At 39.3% G+C, this 22667-nt stretch overlaps 1 protein-coding gene across 2 annotated transcripts in view; it reads left to right on the top strand.

Moving 5' to 3' along the window:
- The window catches only part of HEATR5A (HEAT repeat containing 5A), a 2570019-nt gene that overhangs the window by 87496 nt on the left and 2459856 nt on the right, over positions 1-22667 (top strand). The gene's annotated exons all lie outside the window — the stretch shown is intronic.

Genomic DNA, 22667 nt, shown 5'->3' with positions numbered 1-22667 from the left:
GAAGGAGAGAAGAGACAGCCAAGTTTAAGGTTGGGAGTGTGTCTTCACATTGACTTGCTGATTAGTAACCAGTTTGTGCACAGATTAGAGTAGGGAGATACATTAGCAATGAAGGGGAATGTATAGAGATGCAAATAAACAGGTGGGCCTCCAAGTGATACAAACTAAGGCTCAGTGATGACCCCTATTTATTTCCTGCATAGTTTTGCGTGTTTTCCTTGGGAAAGCACTGAGAAGGCTGCTTGATGGTTAATTTAGTCACAGGGATGTGAATTAAATGTATACTGTCTATTGGACAGTTAGGATTACTGTACTAGCGGGGGGGGGTGGACACAAGGCTACAACAGTCAGTTTTATTAGTAAGCTGAGAACTACTAAGAAATACTGCTAATGTAATAGCTTCACTCTCATAAAACATACAAGTAGAATGCCTGGGTGGACTGACCCCGCTCTTGAGGCTCAAAATGTATATCCTTGTTTAGCTTGCAGTATTGATTCCTTCTTATACTGTATGGGTGGAGTGGTAGCCGCAGACTGCAGATTTGCTTGAGTGTGCTCCTGCTCTTGAGGCTCAAAATGTATATCCTTGTTTAGTTTGCAGTACTGATTCCTTCTTATGCTGAATGGGTGGAGTGGTAGCCGCAGACTGCAAATTTGCTTGAGTGTGCTCCTGCTCTTGAGGCTCAAAATGTATATCCTTGTTTAGTTTGCAGTACTGATTCTTTTTTATACTGTATGGGTGGAGTGGTAGCCGCAGACTGCAGATTTGCTTGAGTGTGCTCCTGCTCTTGAGGCTCAAAATGTATATCCTTGTTTAGTTTGCAGTACTGATTCCTTCTTATACTGTATGGGTGGAGTGGTAGCCGCAGACTGCAGATTTGCTTGAGTGTGCTCCTGCTCTTGAGGCTCAAAATGTATATCCTTGTTTAGTTTGCAGTACTGATTCCTTCTTATACTGTATGGGTGGAGTGGTAGCCAGACTGCAGATTTGCTTGAGTGTGCTCCTGCTCTTGAGGCTCAAAATGTATATCCTTGTTTAGTTTGCAGTACTGATTCCTTCTTATACTGTATGGGTGGAGTGGTAGCCGCAGACTGCAGATTTGCTTGAGTGTTCTCAGCAAGCAGAATGTAATTGCTGAAGAGCACTTGTGTTCTGGTGGGAGACTAGAAATTTAATAAATCTTTAATTTTTTTTTGCCAAGAAAGATGTTTATGCTTTAATATTTGATCCCAGACTGATATTTTCTTGCTGCAGCCTTCCTGCTTTAAATGTTGCTTTTGCACATTTGTCAAGACCTAATGACATTCTGTATCACCTGAGAAAGTTTTGACCACTTTCAATTCTGCTTTCAGTTTCTCATCTGAAGAACTTTACAGTTTTAAATCATCCACAAAAAGAAGATTAAGTCTTTATTCTTTGTTGTTTTCTGAGAGTCAAATTGTAATCATGACGTAATCTGTTAAGTAGACAGCTTAATGGGTTAAAGGCAAGACAAAAGACCATCGGTGACAAAGTCACCCTGGAGTATCCCCCTTCGAATTTTTACCCCAGGATAATAATTTGTCCTTTTATCATGGCTTAGCTGCAAAGTGGTTTACCACCTGTTTCATGGTCACTGTAATGTAAGTGTTTCATGTAGAGTTTATTTTATATATCTGTAAGCACTCCTTTACCCATGAATGTGGGATGGTGTCAAATGCTTTTCTGAAATGTATTCATGCCATACTTAAATTCTTTCCCTTTTACATTTCTCCGTTATGACTTAAGTAGCAAGACTTAAGTAACAACAGATGATCCTTTGCTCTGTATGACTTTCTTTTGTCAAGACTGATTTTTTTTTTTTATAAATGACTATAAGCTCTTGTCTGCATCAATTTCAGTATATAGTTTATACTTAGCTGGAAGGCAAATTATTGGTCTGTAGTTTTTAGCATAATTTGCAGGTTCATTCTTAAGGAGAAGTATTGTTTTTCCTGTTGTAAACTAGGTTGGTGTCTGTTCTAGATGCCCATACAACTAGTTTTTACTCTGGGCTAAATCTCCATTAAAGATGTTCATACTTTTAGTCAGATATTAGGTACTATACCTGGGCCTGTGGTTTTCCATTTAGGAGCTTTTCTTAATTTCTCTGGTTGTCACTTCATTCTATTTCATATCCTGCACATTGGAACTTCTAAATGTTATACTTCTCCTATCCATTCAGTATCTTTGTTCCACAGACTCTTCATAGATATTTCTCCAAAATGTTTCTATTTCTTCTTTTGTTTTTTTGGTGGTGGTTATATTCCTTTTGCATTGTTTCACAATTTTGTATAACAATTTTTGGATCATCAGTGAATTACTTATTTTATACTTTTCTTTTATATTTATTGGCATATTTTTCTGTGTTGTTCTGCCTTTGCTGATATCTTTAGTTTATTTGTAGTAGTGTACGATAGATCTTGGTTTGTTCTGACACTGTGTATTGCTTTTATTATGTCTATTTTTTTTTCTAAATAGTTTTTGTTGCTCTGTTCCCTTTTCTGTACTCTTCTAACAGTGACACTTCTCATCTTAATTGCTTTATAGTTTTCTCTATTCAACGCTTCCATGATGGCATTTGATTTCTTCTCTTCCTTTTGCTTATTGTTTTGTGTTTTTGTGGTAAGACTTTATCTTAATTTAGCTGCACAGTGCTATATCCTATGTACTTCTGTTATATCACCTGAATGTGTGTTGTAAGTCCTGATTACTTTATTTTCTTTTATCAGACTTCTAACATTTTTGTAATCTATTTCTTTCATTGATCTTAATATGTCTGTTCGTCTCTGTTAAATCAAGCAACTCCTCCCTAAGATAATTTTCTTCTAAACTGGGGGCACATGTTTTGTTTGTTTTCCTGCGGTCATTCTACAGAAAGTTCCAGAACATCGTCCTGTGACATATTCTCTTCAGATGCATCTTGCATCATCTGTTGCTCTTTTATATGGGAACTCACTGGCCTGTCACTCCACAACATTGATGATGTCAGAGTTGCCACTGTTTCCTGGTCTTTCCCTTGCTGTGTGCAACTCTGGCTGACGTTTTGTACTAGTTCCCTACTGAAAGTTTGAGGGTATTTTCATTGGTAAGTGATCAGATCCTTCCCGTTCAACCTGTTTCTCCTTAATTTGTTCCATCATGCTGTGATGTTACCAGAGTTGGATTTTCAACAGTAAATCCTTCACTTCAAAGGTAATCCATAACTTCAGTTTCTATTTCTTTAACTTCTCCATTACTCATCCGCTTTTATACTTTCCCCCTTTGTTTTCTTCATTTTCATATTGTGAAATTTTCCACATCCAGATGTCTCTGCCTGTATTTCTCTTCAATTATCTTTGCTAGTGTTTTTTTGTGTTAATTTGTTTTGCTTTCTCCTTTGCATAAATGTTGCACCATAATAAATTTCTTTTCCATGTCCGTATTTCTTCTTCAGATGACTCCCGATCCACCTGTTTCTCCTTACTTTGGGGACACTGTGTTCCATCATGTTGAGACAGAACTTATGTTAGACTTTCTACATTACTTCCTTCACTTCATAGGTATTCAGTAACTTCAGCTTTTATTTGTTTTCATTGGTATTCCATGACTTCACCTTCTTTTTAACTTTTAGTTTACTAATCTTCTGTTCTAGGTTCTCCCTTTGTGATTTAATTTTTTGTATTGTATTGTGAACTTTTCCATAGCTGGGTGTTTTTTGCCTGTATTTCTCTTAAAATGTCTTTGGAGATTTTTTTGTATTGATTAGTTTGGCTTTCTTCTTTGCATAAATGTTGCACCATATCAGATATCTCTCTTTCTTCCCCATGTCCAAGTTTCTTTTTTTATGCCTTTTAAAAATCTCTTAAGTATTGTTTTTTATATTTTCATAATTAGTCTATCACTTCTTTTTTCAAATGGCCTAAAGTTTCTTGGTTTATATAATGGTTTTCATGGATTTGTTATATTAATGAACATACATTTGCATTTGAAGCTTTTGACAGATTTTCTTGTGCAACTATTTTTCTTTCCTCTAATTTCTGTTTTAATCTTTTGAATATCTTCTATCTGGAAATACTTGACTTCTTGTATAATAGTAACAGTACATATTTTTTATTTATCCTCAGTAGTCCACTCTGTTATCTTTATAGCTCTTTTTTGGCCTGTCTGTTTTTATGGACAACTACTTCTGCAACAGGGCAGCCATCCTCCCCCTGAGCCTGACCTAACCCCATTGTATGTGTAGATCAATATGTATACGTATACCTTTAAAAAGCTATCCAAGGGCTTGCACAGATGTGTAAATAATGAGCATGTGCGAGCCTGGCTGCTATTTAGTAGTAAGCTGTTGAGATGTAAACATTTATGTATGTAAGGTTTGTCTGTTAATCAGTTTGTTTTATGATGCTGCTATCCATCCTGATGTGTTTCTGTTTATTAAAGCATCTAAACAAACTACCCCGCCTGCTTATCATTTATGTTGGAGAGGGGCGAGCGACATGGTGTCAGAAGAGGCATGTCTAAAAGGGCATGGTGTCAAAGGAAGCATGACCAAAATGACTTGTTTCCAGAAAGAGCTCCAGTTTATTCAGTGCAAGTCTGAGAGGCACCCGGTTGGTATTGGAAGAATATACCGGAGTGGATCATCCCTACTGCATGTTTAATTCATAAAACAGGTCAGAAATAATTCTCAGATGTTAAAATTTGCTCAAATAATTTCTTATTTGCAAAATATAAAACAAGGCATACAGAACGCTCTAAACAATATTCGAATAAACCAATATGTCCGATATTGATAAAAATATTCAAATTACTACAGAAAATGCTTGAAATAAAGTCCGAATTGCATAAAACAAATAAAATAAGAGGAAACCACCGCTTTTCCGTTAAGCATGTATTTTTCATATTAATTAAAGATATCCGAGTTATCAGAAGTGTATAAAGTGTTTGCATGTTTGTGCAGTATTACAGCAAAGTTATTTTGCAAAATACAGCCATTTCTGAGCATATTTTGCAAAGTACAGTGATTTGAAGAGTTTACTGTGCATTTGTTATATGTTATTACAAGCTGACAGAACAGGTTGTTCATACATAACTACAAGGGCCATATTTTCAGTGTGTTTTTGCATACTTTGTGGGCATGGCAGACAATTTTTGAAAACCCAGTGCACTTGTGTTCGACAATAATATTGCAGAGAACTGGAGAGTGTTTGAGCAAGAGTACGACATTTTCATACAGGCTGCATTTTCTGATAAAGATGACTGTACAAAGGCATTTATTCTATTTAATTTAGCTAGGTCAGAAGCCATCAAAAAGGAGCATTTATTTGTGTATGCACCTGCTATCTTTGCAGGAGAGGGGGAAAACAGTCATATTGCTGTACTGGCTGAGTCAAGGGAAGACCCTGAGTGCTTAAAATGTAAATTTAGAGAAATGTACAACTCCCAGACAAATGTTACAATGGAAAGACACTTATTTTACACAAGAGATCAAAAGCCTGATGAAACTTTTTCAGCATATATAACTGGCTTGAGAAATAAGGCTAAAACATGCAGATGTGGTGATTTTAAGGGATGAGTTGATAAAAGACAAACTTGTGTGTGGTGTTAAAAATGATGCTGCAAGAAAGATTTTGCTTCGTGACAATGATTTAACTTTGAATAAGGCCATTGAGATTTGTTAGATATACAAGCTCACAGAAAAGCACACAAATATGCTTACAAATGAGAGGTGTGTGCTTCCAATAACTTCTAGAGCTCATGTTGATTGTATGTAGCACGTGGTTAAAAGAAACAGGCCCAAGCACATGACAGTAACTGTAGCCCCTGCTGCACCCACTGGTAAATCCCAGAGGTTTCCAACAAGTTCCAGAGTTTGCACAGTCTCAGTGAAGCATAAGAGTGAGTCAGCAAACTCAAAGCATGGGCCCCACCCAGTTTCATTGCCAACTGTCGTAATTGTGGTCGAAATCATGAACCTAAAAGGGGGAAATGTTTACCTTTTGGTCAGCAATGCCACAAATGCAATAAGTGGAATCATTTTAAAAGGTTTCGTAAATCAAAAGGCCCACATTCTTCTATTAAAAGGGAACATTTTAAGAAACAAGTTGATCAATTAGAAAACTGCAACCCTACTCTTTATGTTGATGGTGTGTCATTGCTTTATGAAACAGTCAATGCAGTGGATTTAAGGGCAAAGAATAAAGTATTTTGTACTGTTTGGATAAATGGCAAGCCCATAGAGCTCAAACTGACACATGTTCCAAGTGCAATGTTAAGTCAGCAGCAATGTTTGTGTCATGGTGAAAGGCTTGATTTGGCAAAGTGTGCGAAACTTGTTGGTTATGGAGGTGAAGAAATTCAAACTGAAGGCTCAGTAGTGCTTTCATGTTACTCTGCTGGGAGATGTTATGACTTATTTTATGTGGTTGAGGCATGTCCAGTCATTATTAGGGCTCAGAGACAGTTTGAAAATAGGACTATTTTCATTTACTAAGGAAGTCCATCATGTTAGTTTAAAAGACCACTACTCTAATTTTGCCCAGTGTATTTTTTCTACCTATGCTGATCTTTTCAAAGACAAGCTAAGCACGCTTCCAGTTGTGTACCCCATGAAGTTAGACCCAGATGTCAGTCCAGTTATCAGGCCAGCTCTGAAAGTTCCAATAGTCATGCAGGACAGAGTCAAAGCTGAGTTCGATAATGGTGCGTGAAGCTGTGATTTGTCCAGTGGGTTCGTCTACTCTTACTGAATGGGTATTTTCCATGGTGGTCGCTCACAAGAAAAGCTCAGATGACATCAGAATATTTATTAGTCCATGAGGTTTGAACAAAGCACTAAAAAACCTCATCATCCAATGCGCACAGTTGAAGAAGTCACAGCTCTTATGCTAAATGCCAGTGTTTTTTCTGTCCTGGATACAAAGAGTTCAGTTTGGAAAATTCACCTTGACAAGAAATCATCATTGCTCACTACGTTCAGTACTCCATTTGGCAGGTACAGATTTTTGAGAATGCCATTTGGGATAAATTCTTCAACGTGCAATGGAGCCACTTTTTTTCTGGGTATCCTTGTGCTATTATAGTAGACGTACTAGTATGAGGTAATGGTGAAACTCAGCATGACAGAAACCCCAGGAAAGTTCTGGAAAGAGCATGTCAAGTGAATCTTAAGCTCACTACCAATCTATAACTCATACCACACTTTTCGGCCATGTAACCTGGACAGGAACACCAAAGGTGGAGGTGTGTCCATATTCATTAAGGATCTCCACACCTCCAGGCTAGTTGCTCAGCATAATGCAGCCGAGGTTATCCAAGTGCAACTAACTCTGGGCAAAACTGCAATCCAAATTGTAGCTTGCTACAGATCCCCCACCATGCCCCAGGATTCCCACTCCTCTTTTCTTAATGTACTGGAAAATATTAGGGTTCAACCAAACACCCTAATAATGGGCAATTTCAACTACTCCACCATTAACTGGGAAAACTACTCATGTAACAGCTCCTTCGCACAATGCTTTCTGGAATTCATAAACTCCAATGCCCTGGATCAACTTATCCACACCCCCACCAGGGGCAACAATATCCTAGATCTAGTCATTACCAACATGAGTGACCGGTGTTCCACACCTGAAGTCAATGCCTCATTGGTCCGATCCGACCATAAGCTAATTACCCTAGATATCCACATCCTGCCCCCACCCCCCATTAAGGAAACCACAGTAAAAAATTTCTCCAAAGCCAACTTCATGCTTCTTAAGACAGAAGTGGTGAACTTCATGACACCCATGCAGATGGACAGTACAGTTATGACTACTGAATCCTACACAATTGCACTTTATAAGCACTTATACGAGTGCATGGATCGTGCTATCCCAAACAGAACCAAGAACGCTATCCTCCAAAAAAAGGAAGCCAATCTGGTGGTCCCATGCTATAAACAAACTGTACAACAGAAGGAAGAAACTGTTGCAAAAGAGAGTAAAATCCCATGAGTGGAGGAGCTCCCTGGTCAGCCTCAGTAAAAAGCTGAGATCCCTCATAAAATCCTCCAAAGCTAGTTACGAAAACAAAATCACCACTGATTCTAAAGACAACCACAAAGCATTCTTTTGCTATGTCAAGAATCTCATTGGCAACATTTAGACCTGCTCTGAGTTACAGCACAATGGCACTAAATATACAGACCCAACTGATATTGCCAACATCCTGGCAGATAGAGTCAGTGCTAACTTTACCCCCCTCTCACCCCCTAAAGAGCCCATCCCTATACCGGAAGAATGCAAAGTTCCTGTAATCACGGCTGCACAGGTAAAAACCACACTCTCCAAAGCCAAGAACACAGCATCCATGGGAACAGACAACATCCCAGGCTGCGTTCTACATGAACGACAGAATGAACTGGCACCCCACCTAAGTACCATGTTCAATCATAGCCTCACCTCAGGCTTTGTGCCTGCTGAATGGCGCACAGCGACGGTTATCCCACTCCACAAGGGGGGAGCCACCACGGACCCTGGGAACTACTGCCCCATTAGCCTGACGAGCCTGGTCTGCAAGGCCATGGAAAGTATCATCATGGAACTTATAAACAAAGACATTCGTAATCTCCAAACTCTGGACCCCACCCAGTTCGGGTTTGTAAAAGGCAGATCATGTCTCCTAAACCTGATAGACTTCTTTGAAGCAGTCACCAAAGCCGTAGACGAGGGTAAGGTGGTTCACACAGCATATCTAGATCTTGCCAAGGCTTTCAACACCATCCTCCACTCTGGAATTATAAATAAACTCACTAAACTAGGTATAAATCCCTATGTCACAAGATGGGTTGCCAACTGGCTCACTGACAGAACCCACACTGTGAAAGTAGCAAACTCCAAATCCGACTTCAGACCATTGAAAAGTGGAGGACCACAGGGTTCAGTCCTGGGTCCTCTCCTGTTTGGTATCTACTTTTCTGAAGTACAGACTAACACAGAAGGTCTTTGGCTAATGAAGTTCGCAGATGACTGCAAACTAGGAGCCATAATCGAAACTCCTAATGATGTGGACATCCTACAAAAGGACATCACTGAGACAGATGCCTGGTGTCAAAGCCATGGCCTCAAGCTCAATGCCAAAAAGTGCATTGTCATCCCCTTTGGTAAAAACTCTATACCTATGAACTACAACATAGGCGGTAGTATACTTAGCACCAAAAGTGTGATGAGACCTTGGGACACAGGTGGACAGTAGTCTCTCCTTTGATAATCACATTGCCACAGTAGTCAGGAAATCCTTCTACGTGGCACACCTCATCACAAAAGGTTTCTTGTCCAGAAAAAAAGAGGTCATTGTTCCCCTCTACTCATCACTCATTAGACCCATTATAGAGTACAATGCCCCTTTTGGTGTGTACCTCACAAGACCTCTACAACAACTGGAAAGGCCACAGAAATACATCACAAAGAGGATTACTGGCCTCAAACAGATGCCCTGCGCAGACCATCTAAAAAAACTCCAGCTTTACTCCGTCGCATATCGCCTACTCAGAGGTGATCTCTGCCTAACATTCAAAGCAATGTCAAACGCAGAGCTGTTGGACATGCTCCACTTAAAGAAGTACCAATCCCACCGAGCTGCACGCTCTAGGGACCTAAACCTTGTCACCACAATAAACAGAATATGCCTGAGGGATAGATTCCTGTCCCAGAGACTTCCCATACTCTGGAATAAACTACCTATCTATATCAAACAAAGCTCCTCATTAGTACTCTTCAAGAAAATTCTTGGTGATTGGATGGGAAATAGGAAATTCACCCCGGGGATTCTGTGGCTCTGCTCGACAGTGGCACAGGAAACTAATTTTCTTGAGTGGCAAAAGCCAGGGTACCTTTTTGCCTGGGCTTGTATAGGCCCTAGGGCCGATAGCCTAGTACCTACCTGTGAACCTATGAAATTCAAATTCAGGCTACAAGAGGTTATGTATATTGGTCATTTATTTACCAGTTCAGGCCTACGACCAGACCCTTCTAAACAAATAGCCATTCTCGAGATGCCAGCTACAGACAATGTTTAAACTCTGCAATGTTTTCTTGGCATGGTTAACTGTCTATGCAAGTTCATTCCAGACTTAAGCCAACTTTCAGAACTGCTTAGAGAGCTGACACATAAAGATGTCTCATGGTCTTGGTTAGAGCAACACCAAAGAGAATTTGATGTCCTGAAACAGCGAATTGGTAGTCCACCAATTCTCAGATACTATGATGTTCACAAGCCAGTTACTGTTTCATGTAATGCTTTGAAATTTGGTCTAGGTGCAGTCGTTGTACAAGAGGGTCAACCCTTTGCCTTTGCATTGTGAATTCTTACCCATACTGAAATGCAGTATGCTCAGATTGAGAAAGAGCTTTTGCCAATTGTGTTTGCATGTTCAAAGTTCCATGGTTATTTTATGGTAGACCTGTCCAGATCGAAATAAACCACCAACCTCTAGTCACTATCTTCAGAAAGCTTATGCATTCAGCTCCAGCCATATTGCATCACATGATGTTGAGATTGCAGAAGTACAATTTCAATATTGTCTGTAAGAAAGGCAAACTTTTTTAACTTGCTGATACATTGTCCAGATCACTCAGAAACACCACTGAACAGCATGAAAATGAGAACCTTGAAGTCATGGAAGTAAGAAATATTTCTTCTGCGTGTCTTGATAAGCTGAGAAATCACAAAGCCACAGATCCAATTTTACAGAGGCTCAACCACTTTATCAAACAAGGATGGCCGTCAAAGCAATCCAGTTTACCTCAAGAAGTGCAACCTTATTTTCCTTACAGAGATGAGATTTTGTCTGACAAAGGTATCATCATGAAAGCTCCAAAAGTAATTGTTCCAAAGTCCTTGCAACAAGAGTACATTACTATCTTGTATCGTGGTCACCCAGGAACTGACTGTACCAAGCGAAGGGTGAGAGGACTAGTATTTTGGCCTTCTAAGTCACAAGACATTGAGAGAGTACTTTCATCTTGTTCTGTGTAATATAGTACTAAGCCACATCAGCAGAAGGAAACACTTCAGCTAAACCAGATTCCTAAACTACCTTGGTTGACAGTAGCCGCCAACATTTTCGAGTGGAATGGTTAACATTACTTTGTGTTAGTACTCTTATTCCAATTGGTTCAAGAATGACCTGCTTCCTAACCTAGCATCCAGCACTGTCATTACTAAGATGAAGCATCATTTTGCAGTCCATGGTAGTCCGCATAAAGTTATTTCTGACAATGGAATGCAGTTTACAAGCCAACAGTTCAAAAGATTTGCCAAAGAGTGGGATTTTACTCATGTCACGAGTATCCGCAGTCAAATGGTTTGGCAGAATGTGCAGTTCAAAGTGCAAAACATTTACTCAAGAAGTAGAAACAAGACAATAGTGATATTTTCCTGAATCTCTTGAATTTCTGAAATATTCCTCATGATAAACTTCTTGGTTCACCTGCCCAGATACTTCTGTCAAGACAAACCAGAACCACATTACCAATCAGTAGTCAGTTGTTGGTTCCATATGTCAAAAACAAAGTCAGTGAAACCAATCTGTTGAAGAAGCATTTAACTCAGAAGTCCTTCTACCAGAAAGACCAGCAAACCACTGAATCCATTAGAAGAAGAAGTGGTAAGGATGCTGATGTCCAAAGGTTATGATCGGATTGGAGTCGTGAAGAATATTTGCCCAGAGCTGAGATTGTACATTGTGGAATCACAAGGAGCAAAGTTTAGACAGGACTGGAAACATTTGATGCCGGGGTCTGGGTCCATACCACAGCACATAGCCTGTGAGAGAGACTGTCTATCTCAGAGTGAGTTGTCCAGTGTTCCAGTTCCAGAGAATACTCCCATTCCTGTGACGAATCCAGAAGTTCCTGATACAAGTTGTTCACTGAAGACTGTCCCTGTTGCTAAACCCAGTCCAAATTGTTATGTTATCAGATCCGGTCGTATCTCCAGACCATGATATAGATACACAGCAACTTGGACATGAACATTGTCTTTGTTTCTAATGTCTGTAGTAATGCATGTCTAATTGCAATGTTGTTTTTTTATTAAGAGCAATCTTTTTAAGAGGGAGGATGTAGATCAACGTGTGTGTACATACCTTTAAGAAGCTATCCAAGGGCTGGCACACGTGTATAAATACTGAGCACGTGCGAGCCTGACTGCCATTTTGTAGTAAGCTGTTGAGATGTAAGCATGCATGTATATATGTATGTAAGGTCTGCCTGTTAATCAGTTTGTTTATGTTTTCTGATGCTGCTATCCATTCTGATGTGTTTCTATGTATTAAAGCATATAAACAAACTACCCTGCCTACTTGTCCTCTATGTTAGAGAGGAACGAGTGACAGTATGGATGTTTCCATGCCTTGAGGAGTCTATACTGTCAGTTTTTCCATTCCTGGCACCAGGGCACATACCAGTATTAGGCACTTTTTTATTCGGAGTCTTGTGCATCCAGCAGCCTTTATTTTTTAACTCACTACTGCCCAGTATATAGTACGCTATATAAAATACAGTCAATATGTTAGTGTTGTTTTGGTGAGCTTTTGTAAAACAAGAGTCCACCTCATGATGGTACTCACCAAGACTTGAGGATGAATTCATTTCCAGCAGTACTACTCTCCTTTGTTTGCTGATTTTATCATCTCTCCATTCAGATCCTTGTGACTCTGTAACATTTCTATTTTTTATGATTTTTTTTTTAATTGTTTTGTATGTGGAGGTCATATTTGAGGTTGTCATCTTTTCTAACCCTAAGCAGTTTTGTATAAGGGACACTGCTTCATCTGGTGTATTGTTTAAGGATGTGATCTTAAAGTTATTTTTCTCTGGGTAAGTGATTTAAGTAAAGTAAAAGAAGTTTGGTTTTCTACTGATTAAGGAGTTGGTGCTTACAAAGTCAGTATTTAGTAGAGTTAAATGCATGTCATGTAATCTTTTCTAAATGTTCTAGTTTGTCTGAAAGGCAGTTTAGAATGGAATCCTCTGCATATTGTACAAGTGATGCTTGTATTGAAGTATGAAGATTGTTTATAAAGATATTAAGTACAAGTAGACCAAGGATAAGAATGTATGGTACACCTGTGATGATGGGTAGGTAAAGGAAAAGTGTAGAATTCCATTTGACTGCCTGATAGCATTCTAACAGGTAATTATTAAATCACTGAAGAGTAGGTTGTGAGATACCCATTGTGGACAGCTACTGCTAGTTTTTTTTTTTTTATATGAGACTGTGTTGAAAGATTTTTATACTGTTGGAAAAAAGGAAGGTATGAGTTTACCACAATCCCTGGCTTTATTGTTGTTATCTGTAAAACCTAGGAGGGCAATTGTCATGCTGTGAGCAGGTCTGAATTTACGTTGAGCATCAGTTAGTAATTTTTTAAGGTATGCTGGAGTAGTAGTTTATAGACACATTTTTGCAATATTTTTGAAAGTGGGATAAGTTGCCAATGGGTCTAAAATTAGATATCTCCTCATAATAACCTCCCCCCCTTTTTCCTCTTTTATCCATTTGGTCTGGATGCTGTGATAACTGTCTCTATCTTTCTCGATTCACTGTTAGCATCCTACCTTCTTCCATGGTCATGGTTAACTGTCTCTCACACGATCCATTCATCTGCTTGCTGGACTTCCTTTTTCCTCTTACCTTCTTCTTGTCTCTCCCATATCTTCACTGGATTGCCTTTTGTTTCCCGCACATGTGCTCAAAGCACAGTAATCTGTTCTGTTTGATCTTCTCTGCATTTGGTGCTACTTTGGCTTCTAATCTCATGTTTCACTGCTCAGGTTTCTGTACAGTTCAGTAGTTCTGGTTGCACCACTGTTTTGTACACCTTACCTTTCATCTTCTTTGGCATTCTTCTGTCGCACACTATCCCTGATACTCTGTGCCAGTTGGCTTCAGTCCCTTTGATTCTAGCCTTGACCTCCACAGACTTCCATGGTCTTCTAACACCTCTCCCAGATTCTTGAATTTGTTTACATGTTCCACTTTTTCTTTTCATTTCAATTTTCATATTCTTAAGTTTTCTCCCACTTGCTGCTGTGACAACTGTCTTGTCTGTACTTTCATCCCACGTGTCTTTATTTTTCCATTCCATTCCCCTACCCTTTGCTGAAGTTCTTGCTCAGAGTCTGCCTGTAATGCCACATCATCTGCATACAGTAGCTTTGTTAATCTGTCCCCTCCGACCTGTTTGCTAACATAGTCTATCACCAGTATGAATGGCAGTGGGCTCAGAGCTAAAACCTAATGCACACCTGCTGCCTGTGGGAACCAGCTCTGTGAGTCTGAGCACCGTCTGTAATTGTGTCTTTGTGCATAGCCTGCACTAATTCTGTAGTATTTTCATGACTTTGAGACATTGCAGGACCGCCCAAATCAGCTTTCTTGTGACCTCATCATATGCTTTCTGCAAGTCTAAGAATGCCCAATTTGACTCTTTCCTCATCTCTAGCTTCTTCTCCACTGCCTGTCTCATGGCAGACTGACTCAGTTATGCTGCATCTTGATCTGAATTCATACTGCTCATCTCCCATCTTACTTTCTACTACTCTGCATATTCGTTTAGCAGTCACCCTCTCCAGTACTTTCATGCAGTGTGACAGGAGTTTTATATCTGTGTGCTGCTCACAGTTGTGATTGTTCCATTTTTTTCTTGCACACTGGTACTATAATGCTTATTCTTCAGTAAACTGGTATATGCCTTCCAATCCATATTGCTGAGTACCCTCTGAAGGAATTTATTCCATAATTTACCAAACACCAACATCATATCTGCCGTGATGTCGTCTGAGCCTGCTGCTTTCCCTTACTTTATTATCATTAATGAAGTTCTTACTTTTTGTGAGGTGGACTCTTCTTCCTCTTTCATTATAGGCTGTCTGGGGCTGTACAGTTCTGTGTTTTTTTCTTCACTTAGAAGCTGCTGGAAGTACTCATTCCATCTGTTTTTGATGTCCTGTGGGCTGGTGAGCAGGTTGTTGTTGGCATCCCTTATGATTTGTTGTTTGATTGTCTTCATCTTTCTGCTTTTGTCTTGCATCCCGATAGCTTTTTTTTTGCCATCTGTTGAATCACTTTCCAGAAGATACTAGATTGGCTTTGATTCTATTATGTGCTATTGTGACTGCTCTCTTAGCCTTTTTGTTAACCAACCAGTATAACGCCTTTGCCTGATTCATCTTTTCTGTCTCCTGCCTTTTCTCACACTTCTTTCTTTTGATAACTTTCTGGACTTATGCATTACACCACCAGCATTCCATATGCTCCTTTTTCCATACATGGACATACCTGTAGTCTTTACACATGCTATTTTGAGATGCTGCCATTCTTCTTCAACTTTATCTATTTCGTCTTCTTCCTGAGGTGCTACAGACCTGTGTATTTCCTTGAACTCTTGTGCTTTCCGTCTAGTCAACTTCCAAGTCTTCAGCCTAGTCTGTCTTGGCTTTAGAGTCTTCTTGGTCCACTGATTGTAGCTACCAGTGGTTTATGCTGTAGGTCTACTGTTTCACTGGGGATGACTGTGTATTCTCTCACTGTATCCCAGTGCTCCTCTAACTTGGAAGAAGTCTACCAGAATTGAATGTTGGCCACTCTTGTATGTGATCTTATGATGGTCGCAGTTGCAGAACCATTTGTTGGCAACCATTAAGCCATTTTCAAGAAAGAAGTGCAGAATAGCCTCTTCTTACTTATTCTTATTGCCCCACCTGTGTGGATCAGGCATTCCTCAAGTACTGTTCTGTTTTTCTCTATATTAGCATTCAGGTCCCTGTTTTCAACAACTCATGTTATCCTACTTTATCTAGGAAGTCCTGCAACTGCTGCCTGAATGCTCTGTTCTCATTACTACAACCCTGCTATAGGGCATTGGCTAGGATTATGAATACTGAATTATATTTACATTGGAGTCTGATTGCCATGAGTCTGTCACTTATTCTGATGACATCCTTCACTGTCTTCTGAAGACTGTCACTCACCACAATTCCCACACCATTTCTAGTCTTTCTTCCCCCTTAGTAGTAGACTCTGGATCCCAAGCCGAGTGGCTTTGCTGCATTGCCCTTCTATCTTGTCTCCTGGCTACAGAGGTCTCCAGCCTCAGTCTTACCATCATGTCATTGACTTCCAAGCTGTGTCTTGTTAGTGAACATGTACTGAGTGTCGTAATGCCTAGCTCATGCTTAACAGGTTGTCTGTGCTACTTCTGATGACTCCATTCGATTTTTGGGTTGGAAACACCCAGCGTATTTTTGGGAGGTAGGAGGAACCCAACAGACACACAGAGAGAACATACCAATTTCAAACAGGCATTGGTCAGAGGTCAGCATTGAACCTTGTACCTTATATATGGGAGTGAAAGAACTTAACGATTATGCCAAATGTGACAAAACTAGAAATGGTACCAGAATTTACTTGTATCAGGTGTGATGAAAGGAGATGCTACCAGCTGAGCTAGCTGAAATTTTGTAAGTGACTGTGTCATTGGTGATTATCGAGGTGATTTGTGCAAGATGCTTGTGTTACAAATGTATTAGAACTATATGTCATTTGTATATCAAACTGCTTGTACAGACACGTGTGTTAAAAAGGGAATTTGCAGAGTGCTGTTTGAAATGTAGCCACAGTATGCTGTACTGGAAGAGAACATAAATGTACATGCGCTATTGCAACTGTTTAAATGTATATATTTTTACAAAGGAAATTGGAATACAGGAGGTTAACTTCAGAAAAATAACAAAAATTACATTATTTTATGGCTAGGCCATAAAATATGGTATCTTTCAGTTTTCAGTACAACAAGCGGCAAAATGTCTGTACTAGGAAACTTTCTGTATTGTCTTTAAGGTGGAATTAATTACTAGTTTTGAAAGCATGAAGGAATACAATTGTTTTATGACCTCCAGCATCTGCCAGTGATCTGAGGAGAAGCCCTTGTCTGTATATTTTTACAGGTAGATGCTAAGTACTGCCAGCTTCATCAGTGGTTGTTTGGCCTGGGAACTTGTAGTCAGATGGCAAGAAATGAAGTCATTCTGCAAGCTATACCAGCAGTAATATTTGAGATATTAATTTGAGAAGTCTCTTAGTGAGACAGAGCACTTGGCTTTCTGTCTTGGATGTAACAACAGCTAGAAGATCCATTCACCACATCTGCCTTGCTCTATTAGTAAGTTCGTACTAATTATTTTAGATTCAGTCAGGAATATAGTAAAGCTTAGTTTAGATGTTTGTCTTTATTTATTTGAGACTGTCCTGCAGTGTTTTAAATAGTTCCTGTGGTTTTGAACTCTGATGTCACTGTGAATATATGTTTAGTGTTGTCTTGTTCATTTATTATTTATTATTAAATATATTTAAAACTTTCATTGTAGTTAATCGGTGTAGAGATATTTAAGTTTTGAGAGTACTTTCATATTTATTTGGTGACACTGTGTCAGCTACTCCTAATAGCCTTGCTGTTGGTCCAACTACCATAATATTAATATTACACAGTAAGATTGGACACCATTTGTGAAGGCCTTAAAGTATCTGATAAGGAGTTGACTGGTGGCAGTGATAACTACCTTATAGTCTGGGCAGAAGGGGGCATAGCTAGTAAACCTGTGCCAGCCTCTCCCAGATGTGTGTGTGTGTGTGTGTGTGTGTGTGTGTGTGTGTGTGTGTGTGTGTGTGTGTGCGCGCGCGGAAATCAAACCTCAGAGTGTGTGTGTCAGCTACTTAACCAGGGACACGAAACACTGGTGGGACAGAGAGGGTGGAGGAGGTTTTGGCTTGGTCACTCAGCTGAGATCTCAACTCTATATCTGTGCCAGTGGGGAGTCTTTTTGAGCAGTGAACTCCCAAAAAGCCGAACGGCCACTTCAGTGAATTTTTTTCCCAGGGGAGGAAAATCGCTTGACAAACCAACCAAACTCTCAGACCCTACGAAGTGAGGGGCTTCACCCCCAACTAAATATACCAACTCCGAGATTGTACTAGAGTGGAAAAAAGGACAAATTCCTGAGAACGGCCAAACGTTTTTTTTCCCCCTGGAAAAAAATTCACTGAAGTGGCCATTCGGCGTTTTTGGGACTTCACTGTTTATATGTCAATGAAAACGCCTTTCGATAAATGTAGTATAAACCCCATTCCCCACTGTTGCTAGTGGTGAGGATTGAGGCTGCTTGTTTATTGGTCCAGTGGTAGGGCATCACGTCAGGCACCAGACATTCCTGTTTATTTTCCTGGGGGCACTGGCTCATCTAAAGCATCGCTCAACAAATTGTGTTTACCTAAGGTGTGAAAATACTGTCTTTGTGTAATGACTGTAGTTTCAGTAGTCCATACTAGTTGTGGTACTTGGGTATTATCGCAACCAGATTCAGGTGCCGCCCAAATTATTAACGTTATTTTGTGAAAAATGATTTATAACATTATTTCTTTTTCCTTTATAAACCTTTTCAAACCTGTCTTGGCAGTAAGCGTCTCTGGGGTTTGTGTAGTAAGAAGAAAGATGTCGACAGGGGAGAATTAAGTATTCCGTCGCCAACGTACGACATAGCCATACATTTAGCCTGAGGCTTGCATCCCCAGCTGTTGCCGCAAACATTCTGGGCAAACAATGAAATAATGCAGTGCCAAACAGTCATTAAGTAGGGGCAGATTTAAAATAATTACTTTTACAAATTTCGAACGCCCGTAGGACAGGATTGGTGTTCCCATTTATTGCCTGAAGGAATTGAAGTGTGACTGAAACCTTAACCATCACAACAGAAAAACGTGACATACCGTATATTTTACACACGGAACTCATTGACCCATATGCACTTTACAACTCACTTCAGATAATCCTGTAAAGTGAGCAAACAGTTAAACCTTTCAACACAGAAACATTTACATCAACATAATAGTGCATCCAATGGTTGGGCTGAGGAAAAAGTATGCTGTATCACTTTTGGATGAGAAGGATGGTATCCCGACTATAGGATGCAGGAAATGACAGGTGCTGCTGATCGACTTTCAGCTCTGCTTTCCACGTCCAAAGCAGGTAAACCAACATTTCCTGGATATGTCAATATTTCAACAGTGACTTGTTTGCAACTTGGTTGCGATAGCACTCAGGAGTAGTGAGCTGGTTGCAATCTGGTTGCGATAATACATAAGTACCCTAGTTGCTTTTTCTTTTTATCTCTGGTGGTTTGTAAGCTGATGGGTTTTCTTTACTATTTTCCAACTGTATAATAAAATCAGTTTTCCTGTAGAAAATGACCTAAAAGTTAAAATCGCTGAAATGCTGGATAGAGAGCCATCCACGTAAGATGACTTGTACTTTGGTGCTCAGAGAGAGAATTTTATTTATAGTAATGCGATCATTGCTCTGATCTCTAACATCATTTCCTTGTTGATGCCGTAACCATTTGTAAAGGGCCAAGTGATTAACTTGATAAATTTTGCAACATCTGAAGAGATCTTCTGTGCATCTGGAATTTGATATGCTGTTAGTTTGACATTGTTTAATTATTTAAACCGCAGAGGAGGATGGGTGTTTGATTACAGTCTTGTTTGTATGACTTACTCCTTATAACCTTTACAGTCATGGAGCAAGTCAAAAGCAGTTATTTGGTACAGTGTTTGCTGTAAAGTTCGCTGTTAAATCTGTTTTAGAATGAATGCTTTTTGAAATTGAACAATTTTTCTTTAGGAGCAGGACAGTTGACTCTTTTAACAAGTCTTCTTTAATATGAGTTTTTCTTGGTCCATGAATGCAAGTTGTTTTCATTGTGAACTGCTGAGAGTATACATGTTATATTTTGTCAACAGATTCTGACAGTCAGTAGCAAGGAGTTCATAATAAATAATTGTATATGCATTACATCAGAAGTGGAATATATTTGGCAGTTATTGTTAAGTATTTTATATTGAAGAAATGTTGCTTGTTAATAAGTAAGATTCACTTCACTTTCCAAGAGGGTGGTGGTTGCAGTGGATTGAGCATCGTCATCGGTAGAGTTGCTTGGGTGGGGCAAGAGGGGTAACTCCCCCATCAGCCGATCCCAATCTCTTGTTAATGTAATGCTGGCTTTTAAAAGCCACTATTGCATTTGCTGTGAAACCTGAGCACTGTAGCTCTCTATTTCTTCATTTTTTAACTAAAACCTGAACGCTTTAGTGCTCCATACAGGCAGGGTATAAACTGTAGTATTTGTTTACTACAGTTTAAATAGAAGAATTTAAAAAAAAAAACTAAAATAGCACTCTGTGCAGGTAGGGTATAAAGTGTATCAACTTGTGTTTTTTAAATAGAATATGTTGAAAGAGGGTTGGAGGAGACAGGGCACAGAAACGGGACTTGAACATCTGGGGCAGGAGGGAGGGTGGGATTTGTCATGCAGTTGGTTGGTATGCCAGGAGAATACGTCTTTTGTTGTCGCTTTTCAGTGGGGGGGGGGGGGGGTAGATCTAACTGTGATAATCCAATTGCTTACAATGTAGAAATTAGCTTATTACAGTGAAGTTCTTTTTTTTATTGCTCTTCATTTTAGCTGAGAGGTGGAAGCACTGATTCACAGTACATGTCCAGGGAGCTAGTTGAACCAACTATGCTTCTTATGGTCATCCAAACCTTTTCTCCCAGCCACAGATCTTAGCTCATCCACTGGGGCACCCTGGTATTAAAAGGCAATGTGTTCTGAGTCTAGCCTGGGGCCTCCTGCCTTTGGGCCTTACCTGGCGCATCTACAATCGGAGCTACATAGGGAATATCCTTATTAGATTCCTGAACCATCTTGTCTGGTACTTAGAGGCCCCTTTGTGTTATTGGACTGCTTAGCCTGTTATGGGGAGCAAAAAAGTGTTATTTCCCCCACAGTGTTTTTTTTTAGTCACTACCCTTAGCTTGCAACAGTAGATGAAGTGCGAAAAGTAGATTGCTTTGTAAATTGATAGCTTTGTTTAAGAACTCGACTGCCATAAAACTACGCATCACTGCTCCAGTCTGCTTGGCAGTCTCAGGCTGCCCCTTATACTCACTCGAGAACAAAAATCTCAAGGTACTTAAACTCTTTCATTTAGGACAAGCTGCTCATCTGCTACCTGAAAAATGCAGTCCATTCTTTTTTCAAATAGAGCCATAGCTTCCAATGTGGAAGTTCTGATTCCCATCCCATCCACTTCACCCTCAGCAGCATATTGGGATGGGAATTTTCAAATGGGAAAAAGTCATGTTTGTTAAACACCATTTTGATGTCAAATAACTAAAACCCAAAGTACACACTAAAAATGCCATACAAGAAAATATTTATTGAACATGTTTTAGCATTTTCATCCTTATTGCATTAGGACTTCTTCAGAAACATCTTAAAAACTCACAGAAGCTGTCTATAAATCACTCAAGTCACGTGATTAATTAAGCAACCCTGACATTAAAAATTAAATGTAACAAAAAGTATAAATATGAATCAAATAGTCTTATAAAATACAAATAGTTCTCCCTACGGTTTAGTGGCATTCGAAAGTATAAATATGAATCAAATAGTCTTATAAAATACAAATAGTCCTCCCCATGGTTTAGTGGCATTCGAAAGACATGAGTAAATGGGCGTGCCTTCGTTGAAGGTTGGGCGTCGGGCTGGCATCTCGGCACCATAAAAATCGACTGCCAATCATTAGCGGACCGGAGTTCCGCTGTGGCGACTCCTAACCGGGAAAAGCTGAAAGAAACACATTAATAGATTAAAATAAATACATTAATAAATTATCTTTGAAACTGTTAAAATATGCATTTCCTTAAAAATTGAAATGAATATTACAGCGAATCATTAAATGTAAGTTAATACATTTAAATCTTGGCTGCTCTTAGTCTTAAGACACTGTTGATTGACATCCTATTTAAAATGGGCAACTGAGTGGTATTTAAACATAGCTGCCACAACATTTCCTAATACTTTAATGTTGTTTCCAATGATCCTCTAACTCTAGGTTGTACCTTTTCCAGTATGAAAAATACATGGACTTTATCCCTCTATGTCACAGACTGAAGACTAATTTATTTATATGTGTTTACCTAGGTAGAATGCTGATCAAACATTGACCAATTACAGGCTGTGCCTGGCTACATCATAATGTAACAAAACAATATAAATGTACAAATAACAGTGGTTTACATTTATGGGTAAGTAAAGACGTTTTGGCAAACCTATACTTAGAGGACCTAACAAACAGTTGCATACTGTTACATATTTGGAAAAAAAAAGGTAGAACTGAATTAAAATATGAGAAGTAGAGATAGTGGAGATATGAGTTGTAGCTACTAGGTAAGGAAAGCTAATAGAGACCAGTAAGAGGGGATTAGATGATGTGTAGTGGGTATAGAGCAGTAATCTGAATCACAGTTATTCAGGTGGACCAGATGTATTGAAGGTAAAGGTACTGCTAGTTAGCGGTATCAGTATACGTGACATATCAGTCATGATATGTACTGCCAAAATATTATTTAATGTGTACATTTCCAAGTAGGGTGAGAAATGCAAAAATTGACAGACATATAACACTTTATATTGCAGTGAAATTATGCAAGATGGTTTTGTAAGAAATCAGTACTGTAGTACCTATAAATTCCGACGTAAAGTGCAGTTCATCATCACCTAGA

Source organism: Protopterus annectens, chromosome 6.part0 (assembly GCF_019279795.1).
Source record: "Protopterus annectens isolate FY-2018-M chromosome 6.part0, PAN1.0, whole genome shotgun sequence".
NCBI classification, from domain to species: domain Eukaryota; kingdom Metazoa; phylum Chordata; order Ceratodontiformes; family Protopteridae; genus Protopterus; species Protopterus annectens.
This window is presented reverse-complemented; position numbering and strand designations above follow the sequence as displayed.